Source organism: Rhipicephalus microplus, chromosome 1 (assembly GCF_043290135.1).
Source record: "Rhipicephalus microplus isolate Deutch F79 chromosome 1, USDA_Rmic, whole genome shotgun sequence".
In the NCBI taxonomy this organism is placed as follows: domain Eukaryota; kingdom Metazoa; phylum Arthropoda; class Arachnida; order Ixodida; family Ixodidae; genus Rhipicephalus; species Rhipicephalus microplus.
Genome location: NC_134700.1, coordinates 24,371,097 through 24,392,151, shown reverse-complemented (window position 1 = coordinate 24,392,151; position 21,055 = coordinate 24,371,097). Strand labels below are relative to the sequence as shown.

Here is a 21,055-nt window from a genome sequence, read left to right as displayed (position 1 = left end):
TCGCCATAATCGGAGGAAGTGATGATCAGGGTCAGGAATGGGGAGTTGAAAACGAGCGCGGCGGCTACAGGATGTCATTGCTGCGGAGATCCGCGACGTCCACTCGTCGTAAGTTTTAAATGAGTGAGGCAAAAGGTTATTACGGAATGCTTCCCAGTCAGTGTGAGCGACTCGTTGTTTCCGCCTATTGTGGGAAAGAGGGGTGGTGATGTGTATGAGAAAGTGATCACTGAAAAAATTTTCAGCAGAGACCTGCCAGTGAAAAGGAAGGGAACTCCGAGAGAACATGAGATCGGGTGTAGTGGAACGCTGTGAAACAGTGCCCGCTCGAGTAGGGGTGTCAGGAGTATTAAGAAGGGTGAGATGGCGTTCCTGGGCGAGGCAGTGTAGAAGGCGACCTGGTTTGAGTGTTTGGGGGTAACCCCAGAGCCTATGAGGAGCATTAAAGTCACCCCCAAGGAGGATATGGGTGGTCGATGGAAGGGAGTGCAGGAATTTGCCAAGAGCACTAAACAAAGAGGACGTGACAGGGGGGTTATAAAATGACATCAGAGCGAGAGAAATACAGGTAGATGGTTGGTAATAGACCACACCAACTAAATGTTTCAGGAGGGGGGAGGGTACGTCTAGTGGTTCAACGAGAACGTCATTGCGTACATAAATGGACGCAAGTGGCTTTCCCGTCGTAGCGTGATATGCACGGTAGCCTGGGACGGCAAGGGCCGCCCGAGTCTCCTGTATAAGGAGAAAATGGGGTAATGTTTGGCGGGTGAGAAGATATTGGTGGAGAGGGGTCCTATTATGACGAAAGTTGCGGCAGTTCCACTGCAAAATATCGAGGTCCTTTTCACGCGCCATCTAGGTCTTTGGAGTAGAAGAAGCGCCTACGCGTGCGCGTTCCTTCTTTTTTGCCGGGGGAAGTGACTCCTGCAGGGAGTTAAGCATATAGGTGAAAGATTCCAGTTGCTTAGATTGGGTTTCGAGGGTCGTAAGAATCCGGACAATTGAATTTTCTAACTGGACCAAACGAGTGTGATGTGCAGTGGTGGTGGTTTCGACCATGTCGGCCAATTTGGTTACATGGGAGCTGGAGGTCGGGGCGGTGAGTGTGGTGAGTTGCTTATTTAGCTCCGTGAGTTGAGTGGTAAGAGAGGATGGGGTAGTTGCGAGTGTCTGTGTCAGTGCAAGTATTTTCTGTTGTAGCTCATCTGAGACGCGTTGTTGCTCGCGCTGGTTGCGCTCCAACATAGCCAGTCGCAGATCGAAGGAGCGGCTCTCGTTACTTGAAGATGGTGAAGGTGTATTTGATGAAGAAGTGCACATGGGAGGTGTTCCCTTAACCTTAGCGGCGTATGAGCCCGGGGGGGATGTTGCGGGATAGGAGCTCATGCGCTGAAGAGGAGGGCGGCGAAAGCTGAGTGGCTCGGCGCATGGCTGTGCGACGGAGAAAAGCTGCTTTGGCGCAGTCGCGTTGCTTAGCTAGAAGGTAGGGGCAGGTGGAGTCGAGAGATGAGTGGGTGTTGACTTGGCAATGAATGCACCAGGGTTGGGCGCAAACGTGAGCATCGAGATCTGCCGGTAGAGGAGACGCACAGCGGCGGCACTTGGCCGGAACGCTGTGTTGGGGGCATTGATGAGCACGGTGCCCTATAGCAAGGCACCGAGTGCAAGTAGGGGGCTTGGGTTTATGTGGACGGCATCGGAAAGAGACGCGTTTGAAGTACACAAAGCGAGGGATGATGGTTCCAGCAAATGTTATGAGGACGGATTCAGTGGAGCCCATCATACGTGCAGCGAGTATATCTGAAGTAAAGGATTCGAGGTCATGCAAGAGCTGAGATGTTGTGAAGTGACCACCGACGTTGTGTATGACGCCGAGACATGATATTGGAGGACTGAGGGCATAGGGCTTAATGGTGATCGGCTTACCATTAAGTTCCAGACTTGTGAGGGAGAGTAGGAGGTGGGCAGTGAGAGGTGAGTGCGTTTTCGGAAACACAAGGCTCTGAGCAGGTTTGGCTTGAAGGGTGACCTCCGCACTGGTCTTGGGAGAGAGATTTGCGGCGGCTGTGATGGTAGAAAGCAGGTCATAGAGAGGCAGTTTCGGCGTGAGTGTTCCGGGTGGAAGTTGGATTCCGACGGTGATGAGCTCGGAGCGGGGGCGGGCGGTCGAGGCAGGTTTTCGATTGGCACTAACGGTGTTCCAGCTGCCTTCAGGGGATGGCGTATTGTCTTCGTTGACTTGCGATGCCGTGAAGTCCATTTCCGTCGATAAGTCGTCAGCTGAAGTGATGGAAGGCAAAACTTCGGCGATGGAAGGAACGACGCTCGTCGAAACGCACTTGTCGACAGACTTGGAATTTCCAATGGGTAGGCCAGACGCAGATGAGGTGGGGAGAGCAGCAGGCGTGGTTGATTGCAATGCCAACGCTGCATTACGGCTCTCGGGCTCCGGCGTTTGCGTGGCTATCAAGCTGAGAGTAGCAGAGACGCCACCAGCGTTGCACGTTGCTGGACCGTGCGCGCTGTTGAGGAACGCTGCCTGTTGCTGTATTGTTGTCGGCGCGGGGCTGGTGACATTGCCAGATGGTGACAGCGGAGGCACGGCTGTATCAGGCGTACGACCGGAGGAGGCTGGGCTTACCGAAAGGGCGTAAGTTGTCGTTGGTGTCGAGTGCTGGGCGGGACTCTGCATCGTGGAGGTGCAGGCGCGGCGCGTTAGGGTTAGCGCGGCGCCGCGCCGCTTCGTACTTTTGAAGGGGCCTGGGGGGCCAGCCTGGGGTCGGACCGGGGCCCGGATGTTGTCGGCGTGTCCCGGAAGTCTTCCAGAAGGAATAGTGAGCTTGTCCAGACACGGGCGGGGCCCGGTAACGGGCCAAGAACACGTGAAAGTGGAGCACTGTATGCGGCCAGCCAAACAAAACGGCGCCACCTGGCGGTCCTAACATCCACTAATAAACCACAAAAATAAAGAGATATGCAAAATTTTACATAAGATGCACCTCTGAGCAAGATGCACCTCTTTTCAACTCTATCAACATAATGAAACATAATTCATGCAGAGTATGTTCATTGCGAAATGCACACATGAACAGATGCATACAAAATGTAAATGGCGTCGAAAAGCCAGAAGCCGTGACTACTGCTGGCCTTTTCTTTTTTCATTTGCAAAAAAAAAAGGATGCCCTACTAAAGCAACCAACAAGTGACAGAGGTTTGCAGCAGTTCTGTTAAGTGCATGAGTTTTTGCATAGTGTTAAAAAAATGTGCAAAAAAACTTTGACCTTGACGTTGTTTTTTCCTCTACAGAAGAAGTGTTCCAAAATCGACATGAAAAGCAAAACGAAGGCAGGTCTTGTGAAGAATGGTTCTGGGGTGAACACGTCAATTATTTTATTAACTGTTTATCGAACAAGAGTTATCATCATCATTTATTTTACCCTTAAGGGCCTCTCTCGGGGCATTACATAAGGGGGGGGAACAATCCAAGTACAAATTTCAATGAAAATGCAGTTCATGGTTACAGTTTTTGAATTACTAAAACATACAGGTAGCAACAAAAAACAAAAAGAAAACAGAGCATGTCAAACGAAATATTCAACAGTCAATTCGCGGTCAAAAATATACAGGCGGCAGAGAACAAACAACAAAGAAAGACAAACAGCGATTAAGAGTCAAGGGTAGCTAGTAATAAATCTCTAAATTTAACAGCAACTTGTTCGCTGACAATAGCATCCGTCAAACCGTTCCACTCATCGATAGCCGTAGGAAGAAATGATTTATTAAAAGCGTTAGTAGAACCAAACAGACGTTGGATACTCAGGGAATTAAATAGGCGACGAGATGTTCGGACAGGCGGAAGTAAAAGTGAACCATGTAGGTGAGGAAAGCTGTAGTAAAGTTTGTGAAAAAGACAGAGACGTGAAATTTTGCGTCGAGCTGACAAAACAGGGAGACCGAGGGATGATTTGATTTGACTGATGCTTGCTCGTTTGTCGTAATTTGCGGAGATGAATCTGGCGGCACGATTTTGGACGGATTCAAGAATGTTAATTAGGTATATCTGATGAGGGCTCCAAATTGCAGATGCGTATTCCATTTTAGTGCGAACAAAAGTTTCAAAGGCCAATTTGCGAAGGCTTGCAGGTGATAATGACAATGATCTCCTAAGATAGCCAAGAGTTTTTGAGGCATCGGCAGCTAGTTTGGTAATATGCTCGGTCCAGGTTAGTCTGCTTGTAATTACAACGCCCAGGTATCGGTAAGAATCCACTTGGGATAACACTGTTGAGTTTAATGAATACGGATGGATGACGTTAGTGTGTTTTCGTGAGACAGGCATGAACTTACATTTGGAAGTATTCGGCCTCATCATCCGCTGAGCGCACCAGTTATCAATGATGTGTAAATCTTGCTGTAGTATTAGCGAATCTTCGGGAGTTGATACGCGACGGTAGATGACGCAATCGTCAGCAAAAACCCGAACCGTTGATGAAATGCCGGAAGGAAGGTCATTTACGTAGATTAAAAAGAGGAGCGAGAGTTATTGCATCCCACTGTCTTGTGACAGGGTATATAGTGCCCATGAGTCCGTGTTTTCTCTCTTGTGGGTGGGTGTTCATGCTGTACTTCCTCACTTTATATTGAACTAACTTGCCCAAAAAGACATTTTGATATAGCGATCAGGCTGGGTGCTACCTAAATGTGTGGCAGTGGGAGCACTACAATGCCCTAAGGTCTGTCCCAGGTTTACATTTACCTGCTCATTGTGCAAAGTGTGGTTGTGTGCATGAACTTGCACAATTGCCTGTTTAGTATGCCCATCGTAACACAAAAACTAGGAAGATCAATGAAGAATTTTTCATTAAGAAATATTGGAAGTTGTGTCAGTTCATTTTTCGAACCACATTTAGATTCTCCTTTCTGGATGACACTTGCTTTCGGTAGAGCCTTCCCTGTTGTGTTCTCCTTTTCTGGTATATTATCTTCTATGAATAAATCAAGTTTCAGTCTGCATTTGTTTGTATCCTCTTTCTGTGTGCAATTAGTTTGTGCCGCCAATATTTCGCTATGAACTAACTAGCCCACCTTTCAAGCATTAATTCTGCAATAAATTAAAGTCATGATATTCTTGTCCTAACGTCCGGGTGTAAATTTTTGAAGCATAAGCACTAGCAGTTGGACTAGTTGGTGCGTCACAGTTGAAAGCTCAGCATTTGTTCTTGTGTAATGTCTTTTTCTAGTGTTTGTGTTTCTTTGTATTTGCAATTACCCTGTTGCGTTTCTGATGCAAGCGAAAATGTACCCAGCACATTGTACCCGAAAATGTACGAGGGCGCCGCGACTGCGAAAGGTACCCAGCAAACCATCAATATTTAAAGAACGTCCACAAATGATCTGAATATCCAATGATATTTGTGAATATTCAGTGGATATTGGGTGGACACTTCTATTTAAATATTAAAAGTGGATATTTATAAAATATTTGTGAACATTGTTTTACTAACATAGATGCCTAAGCGAGTTCGACCCGAAGGTCACGGAAGCGAATCCCGGCCGTGGCGGCTGCATTTTTGATCGAAACGGAAATGCATTAGGCTCGTGGACTTTAATTTAGGTGCCTTTTAAAGGACCCCAGGTGGTCGAAACTTCCGGAGCCCTTCACTACAGCATGATTTTGGGACGCTAAACCCTAACAATCATTAGCATCAAGACGCCAGAGATATTTTATGTATAAAGATAACAGTAATGTGTAACTTTTTCTGTTTATGTACATAGAGCAATGAGATGCTTTTTTTAATAGGTTACATTTTTGTGAAAATAACCTGATTTGTACACAGACTAGTTCTCATGTGCATGCATGCTTTTGTATTCACCCACACTTCAGCCACTGCAACATTGTAGGATTGCATGCAAGTTGTGCAATAAAATTTCAGATTAGCAGCTGTAATGAACATTGTGATTATATGTATGCACCCCTAAAAAAATTTCAAAAAGAGACTGATTTCAACAACATTTTTTACATGTTACACCACAACCAGAATATGTTGTAAAACTTGATTGTTGAGGGAAGTCAGTCATGAAACGCAGCCTACACCAGGTTGCTGATATCTCGAATAGAAAATCAGAAAAACGATTCTGCTGCACTGAGCTGAACACGCTTGGGCCACTCACAGAATGTGATGGCTCGTTCGGGGCTCGATAAATACCACAGTAAGTCCCACGCCCTCTTTCAAACAATTATGAGGGTTTACTTCACAATACCGTGCTCACAACTCTATGGCCGCACCACCCGCACGTCAGCCATGTTGTTTATTGCATCGTCTAGGCCTCTAGCCGGCTCTAGCCACATCGACCGAACACACTTCCTTGGCTAATGGCTAAATCATAAAAATTGCTACACAGTGAATTTCAAAATAACTAACTTACAAAAACGTAACTGTTTTTACATAGCGTTTACATAGCGTTCACATAGTTCTCTCATAGCGTTTACATATTACGTTATGAGAGCACTGTTAAAAGTGTGAAGGTTTTCATGTAAACCACGTGTAAACAACCTTTTTTTTTTTTTTGTTGCCATGACAACTCGCCATTGGCTCGCTGCAAGCTGAACGCAGCCGAGGCAAGCTCCAGTCAACATTGTCCGCTGGAGGGTTGCGCAACGTGAGGTACTACATTGTGCGCGGCGTGCTTAAATATCATCGTTGGGTTTATCCTGCTGCTGAAGCTGCAAAAGGTTGATACTCTTCCCTTTTCAACTTTGAAATTTTTGTCAAAAAAAAAAAAAAGAATCCAGCATAAGGCGCGCAGTCTCTCATTGTGGCTGTAATGTGTCCGTGATTCATCCCAGCGCATGTCTACAAAGGGCCCTCCTGCTTTTATCGTTCCTTTATTTGATCATAATAAGCTCATGGCCTCGCCCTTTGGTCCGAGTGATCATGGGCGAAAAAAAAAACACACGCTTGTGTCAGATAATCAAAAAACCAATTTGGTTGTATCGCAGGCCGGTTTTCCCTGTACACTTTCCTTTTGCGAGGGTTATGCGTGACCTCCTCCATGAAAGTATAGAAGAATGTGGTTTTTGAATCAGAGAATAATCCCTATACGCAGATATAGACTAATCAGTAGAGCATTGAATAAGTGACTCGTAAAATTTCTTGACCACCACAATTATATGTAGATGTCATTTGTGGTCGTCGACTTCTTTGAAGCGATGAAAGCTGAAGTTGTGCTGGCGTTGTGGTTTGACGACGGTACATGCTGCTGGCCTCGAGCCAAACCTGATAGAAATGTCCAGCTGGCGAAAGCTTTGACAAAACCTTCGGCAGCGTGGGCGATATATCCGGCCAACGTGAAAGCAAGGGGCGGGAGCGGGCTAGTTGGTATTCTTGTCTAAAACAGCTGAAGCACTAAAAAGTAACAATGGTCTAAGAAAACAACTAGGACAAACGGTAACTTCCAACTAAAATTTTATTGCAAAGCAGCAAAAATATTGTTACGAGTAACTTGTTTAATGATCTATTTACAGCGCACAGAACTCGACAAGCAAGATGGCGCCAGACCAGCATCAAACGAAAACTCACTTCGTCCTCCTCTTTCATGCAGCCGTGTTTAGCGGCTGTTATGTATCATAACCCCCGGCGGTAGAAGCACCGTCCCGGTGCTAAATTTACGCAAATGATGTAGAAGGGGGGTAATAGGGCTTTAGATGAGCCACGTGAACAGTGTCGCTCGGAGCTGACGATGACTTTGTTGAATCGGTTGGAACAAACTCATACGTGACGTCTGTCACTTGGCGACTGATACGGAATGGTCCAGTGTAGGGCGACAACAGTTTTTCAGACAGTCCCACACGCCGAGTAGGTGACCAGAGGAGCACGAGAGAATCCGGAGAAAAGTGCACGTCCCTATGACGAGAATTGTAGAGCTGTTGTTGGCGCGCCTGTGAAGCCTGTAGACGATTACGGGCGACTTGGCGCGCGTGATTGGCGCAGACAATGGCTTCCCCAGCATATTCAATGGCCGTAGGTAGTAAAGTGTCTAAGGGTAGAGTTGGGTCCCGGCCATATAGTAGATAGAAGGGTGAATAGCCGGAAGTGTTGTGACGAGATGAATTGTAGGCGAAGATCACATACGGCAAATGAATGTCCCAATCATGGTGGTCTGGCACAACGTATTTGGCAAGCATATCGGTTAGGGTCCTGTTAAGGCGCTCTGTGAGGCCATTTGACTGGGGATGGTACGAAGTAGTAAATTTGAGCTTGGTATGGCAAAACCACAGGATTTCATGAACAACAGCTGATAAGAACGTGAGGCCATGGTCGGCGAGAAGTTGACGGGGAGCACTGTGCACTAATATTATGTCGTACTGCAGAAAGTCCGCAACGTCGGTAGCGCAACTGGTCGGGAGTGCTCGTGTGATTGCGTACCGCGTCGCGTAGTTTGTGGCAACAGCAATCCATTTATTTCCGGCCGTGGAGAGTGGAAAAGGGCCCAACAGGTCGAGACCAACTCGAAAGAAAGGCTCGTTGGGAACGTCGATCGGCTGAAGGTAGCCGGCTGGGAGGGCAGACGGCGTTTTGCGACGCTGACAGGGCTCACAAGCGGCAACATATCGTCGAACAGAGCGGGCTAGTCCAGGCCAAAAAAAACCACGTCGTACCCGATCGTATGTGCGAGAAACGCCCAAATGACCCGTCATGGGAGTGTCATGAAGTTGATGCAGGACAGTGGAACGCAGGTGCGCTGGGATGACAGGAAGTAAGTCTGATCCGAAAGAATCAAGGTTACGGCGATATAAAATCCCGTCTTTCACCAAAAACATTCCTAGGGATGGGTCCCGAGGTGTTGACTCCAGTTTGTCAATGATGGCTCGTAAAGAAGCATCCCGACGTTGCTGTTCGCCAATGTTCAACAACTGCGACACGGAAAAAACGTCCATGATAGCGTCAGTATCGGTTGCTTCCTCAACAGGGTAGCGGGATAAACAATCAGCATCCTGATGTAATCGCCCTGTTTTGTACATTACAGAGAATGTGTACTCTTGAAGGCGTAGAGCCCAACGAGCAAGACGTCCCGTGGGGTCCTTCAGAGAGGCTAGCCAGCAGAGCGCGTGATGATCCGTGAAAACACGGAATGAGCGCCCGTAGAGGTATGAACGAAACTTGGCGACTGCCCATACAAAGGCGAGGCACTCGCGCTCCGTGATGGAATAGTTGCGCTCAGCTGAAGATAGCAGTCGACTTGCGTAGGCTATAACACGGTCGTGTCTCCGTTGTTGCTGCAATAGCACAGCTCCAATGCCGTGTCCACTGGCGTCCGTGCGTACCTCGGTTGGGGCTAATGGATCAAAGTGAGCCAAGATTGGTAGCGTTGTAAGCAGTGTCGTAGGTTGCGAAAACCATGACGCTTGGTCATGGCCCCAGATAAACGAGGTGTCTTTCTTCAAGAGGTCTGTGAGGGGGCGTGCAATGGTCGCAAAGTCCTTAACAAAGCGTCTGAAATATGAGCACAACCCCACAAAACTGCGGACATCCTTTGTGGTCCTCGGAATGGGAAAGTTCGTGACTGCGCAAATTTTCTCTGGGTCTGGACGCACGCCTTGGGCATCGACAAGGTGACCGAGCACGGAAATTTGACGACGAGCGAAGTGGCACTTGGAGGCGTTAAGCTGGAGTTCGGCTCGACGAAAAACGTCCAGAATAGCTGACAAACGATCAAGATGCGAGTTGAACGTGGGCGAAAAGACAATAACATCGTCAAGGTAACACAAGCAGGTGGACCACTTCAACCCTTGGAGCAATGAGTCCATCATTCTTTCAAATGTGGCTGGTGCATTGCAGAGACCAAAGGGCATCACCTTAAACTGATAAAGACTGATTGATATGTGGGGTTTAACGTCCCAAAACCACTATATGATTATGAGAGACGCTATATGATTATGAGAGACGCTATATGATTATGAGAGATTATGATAAAGACCATCAGGAGTGATGAATGCGGTCTTCTCACGGTCCATCTCGTCGACGGCTATCTGCCAGTACCCTGACCGAAGGTCAATAGTTGAAAAATAAGTGGCACCGTACAGGCAGTCGAGGGCGTCGTCGATGATAGGTAAAGGATAAACGTCTTTTTTGGTAATTTTGTTAAGGTGACGGTAATCGACACAAAAGCGCCATGTTCCATCTTTCTTTTTAACAAGGACGACTGGAGAAGCCTAGGGGCTGCATGAAGGCTCAATAACGTTTTTTGCAAGCATTTCGCCGACTTCATGTTGTAATATTGCATGCTCCGACGCAGACACACGGTAGGGGCGTCGGTGAATGGGAGTTGCATGGCCAGTATTTATGCGATGGGTGACAATGGTCGTTTGGCCTAAAGAGTTGCTGTCAAAGTCGAAAATGCTACGATAGCCCCCAAGAACGTAGCAAAGCGCTGCAGCTTGCTCAGACGTGAGGTCTGATGACACCATTCGCTCGATGTCGGCGCCCCAAGAACGTGATGGATTGGAACCACTGACTGAGCTGCAGCAATTGTCAACTCTGAAGGGCTTGACATGGTGATCTTGGAGAGCAGTTATTTTGGCCAGGGAGATACCCTGTGGCAGAACTTCGGTGGTGAATGAAAACTTGACCAGCGGAAGGAAGGTGCGGTTTCTCGTAATCGTCAAATCATATGCGGCCCAGCAATCCCATGCATAAGCATCACAGCAGGAATCTGGGCCACCATGTAATCACCATCAGATACTGGCGATGTGGAGGATAAGTCGACATGTGTGACAGAGTTAGGAGGGAGGCGCGTGAAATCAAAGCAAAAGAGGCTGGTTTGCGGTGGGCTGGTCGGGTCGGAAAAGAGAGGTAAATCGAGATGGAGAGAGCCAGCTGAACAGTCTTTAAGGGCAGAGTGCGTGGCTAGAAAATCCATACCGAATGTTCGGTAACGGCGAAAAGAACGACAGTGCTTCTCTCTCCAATAGACACTCCCGCAGAGCATATGCCAAGAATTGCGGCAGTTCCTCTATCGGCGACTCGAACAGCTCGGTTGAGGGCGGGCGTGTCAACTTTTCTAAGTCGGCGGCGAAGGTTAGCACTCATAATGGACACATGCGCGCCAGTATCTATCAATGCACTGACACGAACATTGTCGACAGTAACGTCCAAAAGGTTCCGGTTCGTTGTTAACGTTAATCGAGGATTTCTTACGAAGGTCGTCCAGGCAGCTCCACCTCCAGAAGCTGCACGGCCTGGTTTTCCGGTCGGAGATGCTGCGAATAGGTCGGGGAGGCAGCACGGCGTTGTGGGGGCGACCGGGTCTGACGACGAGCAGGGGACGGTGACCGGTCGTAGCGAGGTCTGCTCAGAGGTGCTGCAGGAGCGGAAAATTTGGTCGGCGTTGATGAAGAAAGTGATGGGGATGACTGGCGAACAGAAGTGGCGTGATACTGAGGTGCATAATGGGACGGTGGAGCCTAGCGGCTGCGGCAGTGACGAGCGATATGACCAATGCGTTGACAGTTAAAACATATGGGCCTGTCATCAAGAGTACGCCATACGGACGGATTGCGTTGTATGCGAGGAGCAGAAGGGGTACGATAAGAAGGCTCAGCAGAATACACGGCAGGAACAGAATGTAGGCTGACATTCGATAGCTCTTGACGAACGACCACTTGTATTAAAGAGATCCTGGTCGGGGAAGGCGCAGGCGTCGGTATTGACGTGGCTAACGGTTGTGCTGCCTCGACCTCTCGACGAATGATGCGTGTAAGGTTGTCACATCGAGGGGCCTGGTGGAAGGCGTCGTCACACGAAGAAGTGGCCGTTGTGTTTGGAAGGCGCACGATGCTTTGGGCGACGCGGCGAGCTTTAGCTTGTTCGAGACGTCGGCATTCTTTAAGGATTGTGTCGATGCTTGAGACGTTGTTAAAAACCAGCAGATTGAAAGCATCGTCAGCAATGCCTTTCAAGACGTGGTTAACCGTTTCGTCTTCGGACATGCACTGGTCGGCCTTGGAACAAAGGGCCAAGACGTCAAGAATGTAGGAGACGTACGATTCGGTAGAAGACTGGACCCGTGTGGCAAGAGTCTTCTTCGCAGCGAGCTGAAGACCAGATAAATCACCAAACAGGTCACGTATCTTTTCTTTGAAGAGATCCCAGCTCGTTATGTCGGCTCCGCCACCCTTTGGTAGCCTTACTAGAGAAAGAAATTTCGCTTATGTCTGTTAATCAATGAACTTGTTATCGTCATTTGTGATACGTGTGCAGTGCATTTGTTGTTGTTTTTTGTGACCAGAGAGCACAGGTCAGAGGGGTATAAAGTGAATGTTCTTCGAAAAATAAACCAGTTTTTAGATTATGCCCATTTGTCTTTCTTTCTATGTCCCTGCGTGCTTGCGCAAAAATTTCAAGAAGAAAAAACTATATCACTTGAACTCACCAACACATGATTTTTTTTGTAAATTCACTGCTGTTTAGTTTTCACTTTTTTCTTAATCTATGTATTGATTTATTTTACCTTTGTGCATTGATTGATTTGATTGTGATGTCTGTGTTTGGTATATATTCTTACTGCTTTGCAATAAAATTTTAGTTGGAAATTAACGCTTGTCATCGTTGTTTCCTTAGACCGTTGTTACCTTTTGGCACTTCAGGTCTTTAAGACATGAAAGTGAGAGGCCTTTTCTGTATTTTGACTATATTGACGGTGTGTAAACACATGTGTGTTTGTGACCACTTTCGAGCAGCGATGTGTCATGTTTTTATTCACTTTAATCTCTCCAATATTATGTTTACTCGCGTACACTGTTTGTAGTACGCATGTCGAAACAGCAGAGCATCGCGCTCAGGGCTGCAGCTGAGCATATAGGCCACATCTAATCATGCCCGTAGTCCCAATGACGCGCATGCCTTGCGTTTTTTTTTTTGTTTGTCACGGCAGTTGCATCAAGTATTTTGGGCGTCAAAAGCGGTCAGAAACGCTCTTGGTAGTACGTAGAAGAGAACAGAGAATATTCTGCAAGACATGTCTGCGACAGGCTGTGGGAATGATAACACTGCTAACAAAAAGGTTTTGCCACATAACTCAAATTATTCGGAAACTACTCCGGCCGATTCGCGGCTGTTTGATTTTCTGTGCTAGTTCAGACAGCGCTTCTCACAGCCAAAAGAGTTGCATCTGCATCCCAAAAAAGGCTCTTCATTGAGGGTTGTCCAAGCTTGCATGGGGCCTATATCAATCTTCGTGTTGTCTATAGATGTGAACCATGCAGTGCAGAGCCGGACACTCTAGCGTTCTAGACCAACATGTCGCCCTCTGTACGAGCTGCAACCAGTGCTGTAGATGTAGCTGAAAGCTGAAGTGCAATTTAAGCTGCTGTTATTCTCGGCCAGTTGTGCACTGCTCTTGGATATAGAAAGGCCAGCAGTTACAGCAACTGAAAATGTACAAGGGTAGCTTGGGCTTAGTTATTTCTACTTAATCCTCAAACAGCATGAAGGACATGGACAAGAGAGGCACATCACTGTGTTTGTGGACTCTCTTGTCTTTGTCCTGCGCGCAGTGTCTGGATTAATTATGAAAGTTTACTCTATAACTTATTGTTAAGCACTGAAGTGGCCTTGATGCTCAAATTGCACATTAATAGGAAGAAAAGAAGGACAGAGAGGTTAGCTAGTTCTCAGACCGGCTGGCTACCCTGTAATAATAGATTAAACACTATAGTAAAAGAGACTACTAATTCGTGCATAATCTTGCATTGTGAATGTATAATGTAATCAAACAGGGCTGTATTCGCGCACTAATAAATGTGGACACACATAAAAAATATATGTGCTTTTCAACCTTTAGAATAAGCATTTATATATATGTCTGGTAACTATTACAACCATAGAACTTAATTTTTTCATCATTATACTCTGCTGGTGCGATTCATTGGTTTCTAAACAGCATGTTTAGAATGTTTACACTGAATACCCCATATGTGGTGACACTCATTATTGGAACTGCTGTCATTGCATTTGTAATGCTGTTGAGGTAATTTTTCAAAGTCCATATTACACCCCGCAAACGTGCTTCCTACACTGCTCATTGAGCATCAAGTTTACGTTAGCTATGTCAACAGTGGTGTTTATACACATGCATATATTTGCAGGCTACCAGTGCCCTGACTGACTGACCACTGCCATCACTATGACAGAACCCCCCAAGACCTTTGCTGAATTTGATGCAATAAATTTGACTAAAGGCAATCATATTGTGTTAGCAGTCTCACTATTTTGTAGCATATGGTGCGATTGCATGCACGTCTGCCCGCCTCAGTGGAACAGTGGCTAAGGTGCTCAACTGCTAACCCAAAGGTCAGGGGTTCAATGCCGGCCACGGCAGTCACATTTTGATGGAGGCGTAATTGTAGAGGTAGGTACGTGTACTGTGCAGTGTCAGTGCACGTTGAAGAACACCACATAGTTAAAATTTCCAGAGCCCTCCACTACATTGTTTCTCTATCGTATTGTGGTTTTGGGACATAAGACCCCAGATAGTATGCATATGTGCATCGCTGCACCTAAAAATAATTGTCATTTGATATATATCAATGTTATTGTAGATTTGCTGTGGACAATCTATGAATGTTGACTCTCGTCAAAATGAACATCCTCTAAATATTGTATTAATTTTGCCAACTATTATATCAATATTGTGTGTGGAACTGATGTGGACATTATATAAAGGTCCACTCTGTTCAAAATGGACATCCTCTAGATATTGTATAAATATTAAATTAACTTTTGTGGACATCCATTGAAGATAAAAATATCATATGGTTGATATTTATTTGATGTCTACTGAACATTACATGGTTGGCTGGGTAAACATTGCGTGATGGTAGCTGCCTGCCATGTGTGTAGGTGGTGAAAACTCAGATGAAATAGTGGCCATGGCCTAGGCCGCCTCCAAGGAGGACCGGAGACCCTGTGTCGTCGCTGCTTCTTGTGATTTCTGGATGCCCAGTTGAACCTGGTGGTTGGAGCTAGCGGGGCCATCCACCGCGCCACAGCTTCATCTGAACGTGTGCGCCATAAAGTTTCTCGGTATGAAGTGCGGATTATTGTTCTTGGACGTACTGCATTTTCTAGATTGCAATGCCAAGTGTGGTGCTGTCAAAGGTGAAAGTGTTCTTGCTGCCTAGGTTTGCTTGTCGCGAAGGGCAAGGTCAACGATGAAATAAATGCTTTCGCACAGTTCACGTGTGACTGACCGTGCGCACATGCATGAAACCCCTGTGCGTCGGCGAAGAGTTCATACGATGGATGGAAACAACTTTATTGTAGTGTTCTTGCAAAGCCTGTGATCTCCTAAGGCCAGAGCTACTGCATTGCCGGCTGTTTTGTCAAGTGCGAACACGTACGACCATTCTCATCCGTTGCTACGTAAATGCCCCCGTGCTGCCATAGGCCATGCATGTTATTCAGCAAGGCAGACAAGCTGTTTTGTAGTTATATGAGCTAACGTCGTCGGCAATTGCTCTTGGACACAGGTTATCAAGTGCTGATTGCCTAGAACATTGCGGTGACACGTCAGTATTTTGAAGCGGCCTGTCGGTTACCTAGTCAGGTGATGGTACCTTGAGTGAAATAAAAAAAGTTGCCCAAGACTACGTTGCAGTGCACCTTCTGTCATCAAAACTTTGATAAACCGTGGAAATCAACATTCCTGACACCTGTGCCAAAGAAAACAATGCAGCCAGCTGCATTTGAGTTTTTCGTGTCTTTTTGCGACACTCTGATTAAGAGCACTGATTTGCATACCACTTTATCATAATAAATATAGCCAATCCTGCGAGAGTCATTAAAGATCCAATATTAAATGGTCTGTGGACGGGACCACCACCAGCAGCAAGTCAGGCTCATGAGGAGGCGCCAATGATAAAACAATATATGTGTGAAGAAAGAAAAAAAGAGAAAATAACGATGACGGCAATGGGACTTGAACCACCGACCTCACCAGTTCTTTATGTGTTGCTCTAACCAACTACGCCACAGCTGCCCATCGGGTATGGTTTGCAAACAAGCCTGTTTTGTATTGTTGTCACGCTGTACCTAACTAACATTTTTTGTTTACTTTTACGTTTGGACGTAACTTTAACGGCTTTTATTGTTTCGTGTAAATGTACCGCTAGACACTCCCGACTATTCAAACGAAGCGCCTAACTTGAAAACGCATGTCGTCACTTCCGTGCGGTGCAGCAGCCGTTTATGTGTGAGGGTGGCTCGTGCGCTGCGCGGCGCAGCAGTCTCTGCCGTTAAAATATAATCGTGAAATATTCCATTGCCCAAGTGCGCAAACTTATTGTATTCAAACATACCCTCGTATTAGCTTTAGTAAATTTAACTGTATGCCAATCTCTTCCATCTTTGTGACAATGAGCAGGCGAGATGGTCCCGATACACGTCAGGCTGTGTAATATTGCCAAATTATCTCGCAGGGAGGATGCCTGCCTGACAGCTTTGTGTGCCACAGAGGGCAATTACTTCTGAACAACAAAGAAAAATAACACAATGCTCAACCTGTAGCTACCATGGACCAGACTGCAGACATCCTACAATGCTGCCAATTCTAACACAAACATGCAATGTACACCCCCACAAACGGCTTTACCATAAACATTTACCACTCTCCCACTTCCTCTCTATATGCTCTACCTGGATGGCCAACAGCCACCAACGCAGTTATGTATCTAAACTTACACTCAGACAATGAATGAAACAGTGAAGTGTAATGAGACAAATATAAAATAGACCAAAATGAATCATTAGCACTCAGCTTCCGCAAAGTTTAATAAAAAAACACACAGGCAGAAAAATTTCAAACACAGCTACGAGCTGTTCCGTACAGCCCATGTGATGAGGGCCAGCTAACGTGCTACGGAAGGGCTGTGCAGAGGTGGTGTTCTTGATGAGGAACATAGAGTCATAGTGTACGTAATTTAGGTATTATTAATTAGTCTTCGACTGTTTCATCTCTGGAAGACTTTACCACTTCAGGCTATTGTAAGATGGGTGTTTTTGCCTGTGACAAGATGAATATCTGTATTCACCACGCTCGAAATGCTGCGCTGCCGGCCTTGCCCGCGATGCAGCCGTTTGAAGGTAATTATGTCACTTGCATGCTTCGAGTAAGTGAAGATGTAGATATAATATTGTCGCGACGTGAAAATAACAGGATACGTGAAATAACAAGATCGCGTCATCAGAAAGCTGAATCTCGAAAGAACTTGAAAGAATTGCCCTAACCTTTGCTTCTGTGTCTGACCATGTTTCAGCTGTAGCATCAGTAATTCCGTGGAAGATTAAGTTGTCTCGTCGCGATCGGTCTTCGTAATTGTCAAGTCGTGCGCGAAGAGCAGCATTCTCACTACAAACCGCTGACGCAATCCAAACTGAACAATCTAAACACGATCCCTCGGATACGTTTTCCAAAGCGTTCACCTTTTCTTCAAGGTTTGCTAAACGTATTGTAAGGTAGCACACTTTGTTATTAAGAACCTTTTGGTTATTTTTGACTACTTCAATGGATGCTAGAAGATTGTCGGGCCGCTCATCGAGGTGCTCCATTAGGTGACCTATAGCTAATAGGACTGCATTATCCTGTACTTTGGTGTCTGGATTTGGGGGACCAGGATTCAGTTCAACGTCACCTCCTAACAAAAGCAATTTCACAACATGAACACATTCACCAGCAGTAACCATTAAAACGTGTTGGCATGGGAATAGCAGCAAACATACGTTATCACATCTTCTACAATGAATATAATAACAACCAACCTGGGTGAAAAGACATAAGTGGTTTTTAGCGACCATCGTTGCTGCTGCCATCCCCTACCCACTGGACGGGTGATGCTTCGAGGACGAGTTTATGTAGTCCACCGTTGTCGCTGTCGATCTCGCTTTGTGGGATGAATTTGCTGCCGAAATTCATCCCACGAAGATAGCGTTGACTCGTGGTTCTCGTACCAGGTACGAGTGCTGTCTGTCAAAGCAAAGTAGACATGCGATAGCTTTTGTTCAGTTGGCCAGCGGTTGGCCTTGGCGACTCGCTCATAGTGGGCTAACCAGTCCTCAACGTCTTCATAGACCTCACCGTGAAAGGTCTCGGGAATTTGATGCTCCTCAACAGTAAGCTGTGAAGGCCCTCCAGTAGCCATTTCTCCAGGCACGGTGTGTTGCTGGAGAAGGTCGAGGGGGATTGCCTCAAGACTAAGGCCTCGCTTTCAGCGACTATAGTGGTGGACAGGAGTATCCACTGCAGGAACGGGTTGCGGTGGCGGACTCGAAGTGCCAGGGCGCGGAGGTATCCCAAGCATCAGTTCGAGGAGTCAAGCACGTCCACCAATGTCACGACATGAAAATAACAGGATACAGGACGACAGTGCGACCAGGAAAAGCAAGGTCTGTATTAACAGAACAAAAGAGCAGCCGCTTCGACGTCGTCTTACTCGGAGCAACCGTGGGTGCTGTCCACGCTCATCACTTCGTCGTCCTCTTGCCCTGCCTTTAGCCGTGACAACATAATGCAAAACACAGTGTTTTGAGCGTAAAAATGATGGAGCGTTACATTTGTCGCGACGTGATGGCAACCGACGTAGACGTTCCATCGTCATTGGTTTATTGCAGGGATGAAGGCATACAGTTGAGGATGGAAGTGATATGCGGAAGTAAAGCAGCGGTCGTGCCAGCCAGAAGCATACGAATGTTCTAGGCTCCTCGCGCCACCAGCTACCGGGGTTCGTCATCTTTTTCTCTGTCGGCTTGCTGCCACTAGCACTGCGCTAAATGGGCTCTCAGCCTAGCATGTTATGCGATAGAAAAGAAATGTAAAAGAGGTAGAAAAAACATATAAACACTACGTACATAGCAGCAGTTCCTATAAGTGTCCGTTGGGAAGCCCGAATGTCGTCAGGGTGGAAGGCGTAAGGAGCAGCCCGACAGTTCTGGTGGGCGACACTTGAAACCAGGCAGCGAGCAAAAAGCACGATCGTTGCACATCGCTAGAAGCAATGAGCAAAGCAGAGAGGCGTGTTGGAAACGCTGGTGGTGAAAGTTGTGTGTGAACGCCATAGCCGACGCTGCTCCAAGCTTTGAACTTGCAGCTTCTTGAGTGACGACAACAGTGCTTTTGTCGACAATGCGATGTGTGTTTTGAATGGAGCATTGTGATAAGATTAGTTTGCCGTTCGGCCGCCCGGGGGCGTCAATGTTGCAAGGAAATAAATACGGCACACATGACCAGCCAGTCAGTGTGGAACCCGCCAACGTACGTGTGTGTGATTCGGTCCAGTGACCGGCATGGCCCAGGACTATCCGGTTATCCCAAGTGGCGACGAGGTCGACTGACGCACCGGACGGGCACAGTACAATCACACGTCGTCATGCCTGTCGTCGGGAAACTGGATCCGTTCGACCCGAGTACATCGGAGTGGGCAGAATACCGTGAGCGGGCCGAGCTGTACTTCATCGCGAACGACATCCCAAGCGACAAGCAGACAGCCGTTTTTTTGACATGCTGCGGTCCAGAGACTTATTCTCTGCTACGAGGCCTCCTAGCACCAAGCAGGCCCACCCAAGCAGGACTGACCGAAATTTTTACCACACTTGGCAAGCACTACGCCCCTCGCGTATCAGAAGTAGTGGCAAGTTTCAAGTTTTTTTCAAGACATTGAAAAAGAGGGGCAGACCGTAAGTGACTACATTGCCTCGTTGAAGAAATTAGCCGAAGACTGTAATTTCGCAACATTTGGAGAGCGCATGTTGCGCGACCAGATAGTCAGCGGAATCAATGACGTAACCATGCAAACACGGCTGCTCGAAACGACGTGTTTAACTTTCGAAACTGCAAAGGACACCGTCGTAGCTATGGAGGCTGTGCGTAAAGATTCACGCACATTGAGCTGTCAGCAAGCACAGCTACTATCTCACGAAGCTCCGGAGCAAGCGAACGTTTTCACCTCAAGGAAAAATGATAGCTGTTGCTTCCGTTGCGGGGTAGGTCATTCTGCGCGTCGGTGTAAGCACGGCAGCACGATCTGTCACAACTGCCGCCAAAAAGGGCACCTTGCAAGAGTTTGCAGAGTTCAGCCGGGAAGTAGAAATTTCAACCGGAGCCAGTCTACTCGCGTGAACAACCTGGGCGACCTGCCTGTCTCTGCTGAAGAGCCCGAAGTTTTCGACTTGTGGACGCTTCACACAGCTAGTTCGGAGCCAATGCGCATAGCGGTTGAAGTTAATGGCATAATGCTCGATATAGAGTTGGACACCGGCGCTAGTGTGTTGACCATTGATGATGGCAAGTTTGCCGAGCTTTTTCCGTCGGTGCCATTGGAGCCATCGAGTGTGCAGCTGAGAAGTTTTTTCGCCGACATGAATTGCGTCCAGGGAAAGCTGGAAGCAATGGTCAAACTTGGCGACAAGGAGCGCCAGCTACCACTGTTTGTCGTGAAAAGTGCGTGTCCTACGCTGTTTGGACGAAGCTGGGTGAAGGCCTTCAAGCTAGGAATCGCTCAGACAAAGGGAGTCAACGTCGTGAAGTCTACGGAAGACCTGGTAAGCCAATATCACGAAGTTTTTTTGGAGCAGCTTGGCACGTTTCACGGCGTTACAGCGTCTATATCCGTACAAAAGGGTGCGAAGCCACATTTTGTCAAGGCATGTCCAATACCATTTGCTTTGCGCGATAGGGTTTTTGAAGAACTACAGAGGATGGAACGGGAAGGCGTTATCAAACCGGTGAGAACTTCTCAGTGGGCCGTGCCTATCGTTCCTGTATTGAAACGCGACGGCCGGGTTCGGGTCTGCGGCGATTTTAAGACTACCATAAACCCGGTGACAGTCGTCGAGTCCTACCCTATTCCTAGGATTGAGGAACTTTTTGCGTGACTTACAGGGGGCAAGAAGTTCACAAAGCTTGACTTGCAAGATGCCTACCAGCAGGTTCCACTTGATGAGGAGTGCCAAGAGCTAGTAACCATTAACACTCCGAAGGGGTTATACCAATTCACAAGGCT

The 21,055-nt window shown here is 47.1% G+C and overlaps 1 protein-coding gene and 1 long non-coding RNA gene across 13 annotated transcripts in view; one reads left to right on the top strand and one right to left on the bottom strand.

Annotated features, from left to right (window-relative positions):
* LOC119178046 (uncharacterized) overlaps positions 1 to 21,055 on the bottom strand; it is an 831,732-nt gene that overhangs the window by 113,671 nt on the left and 697,006 nt on the right. The window lies entirely within an intron of this gene.
* On the top strand, positions 6,201 to 14,249 carry LOC119178122 (uncharacterized). The gene is made up of 2 exons (XR_005110645.2): positions 6,201 to 6,736; positions 14,150 to 14,249. It is a non-coding gene; the product is annotated as an uncharacterized LOC119178122 (long non-coding RNA).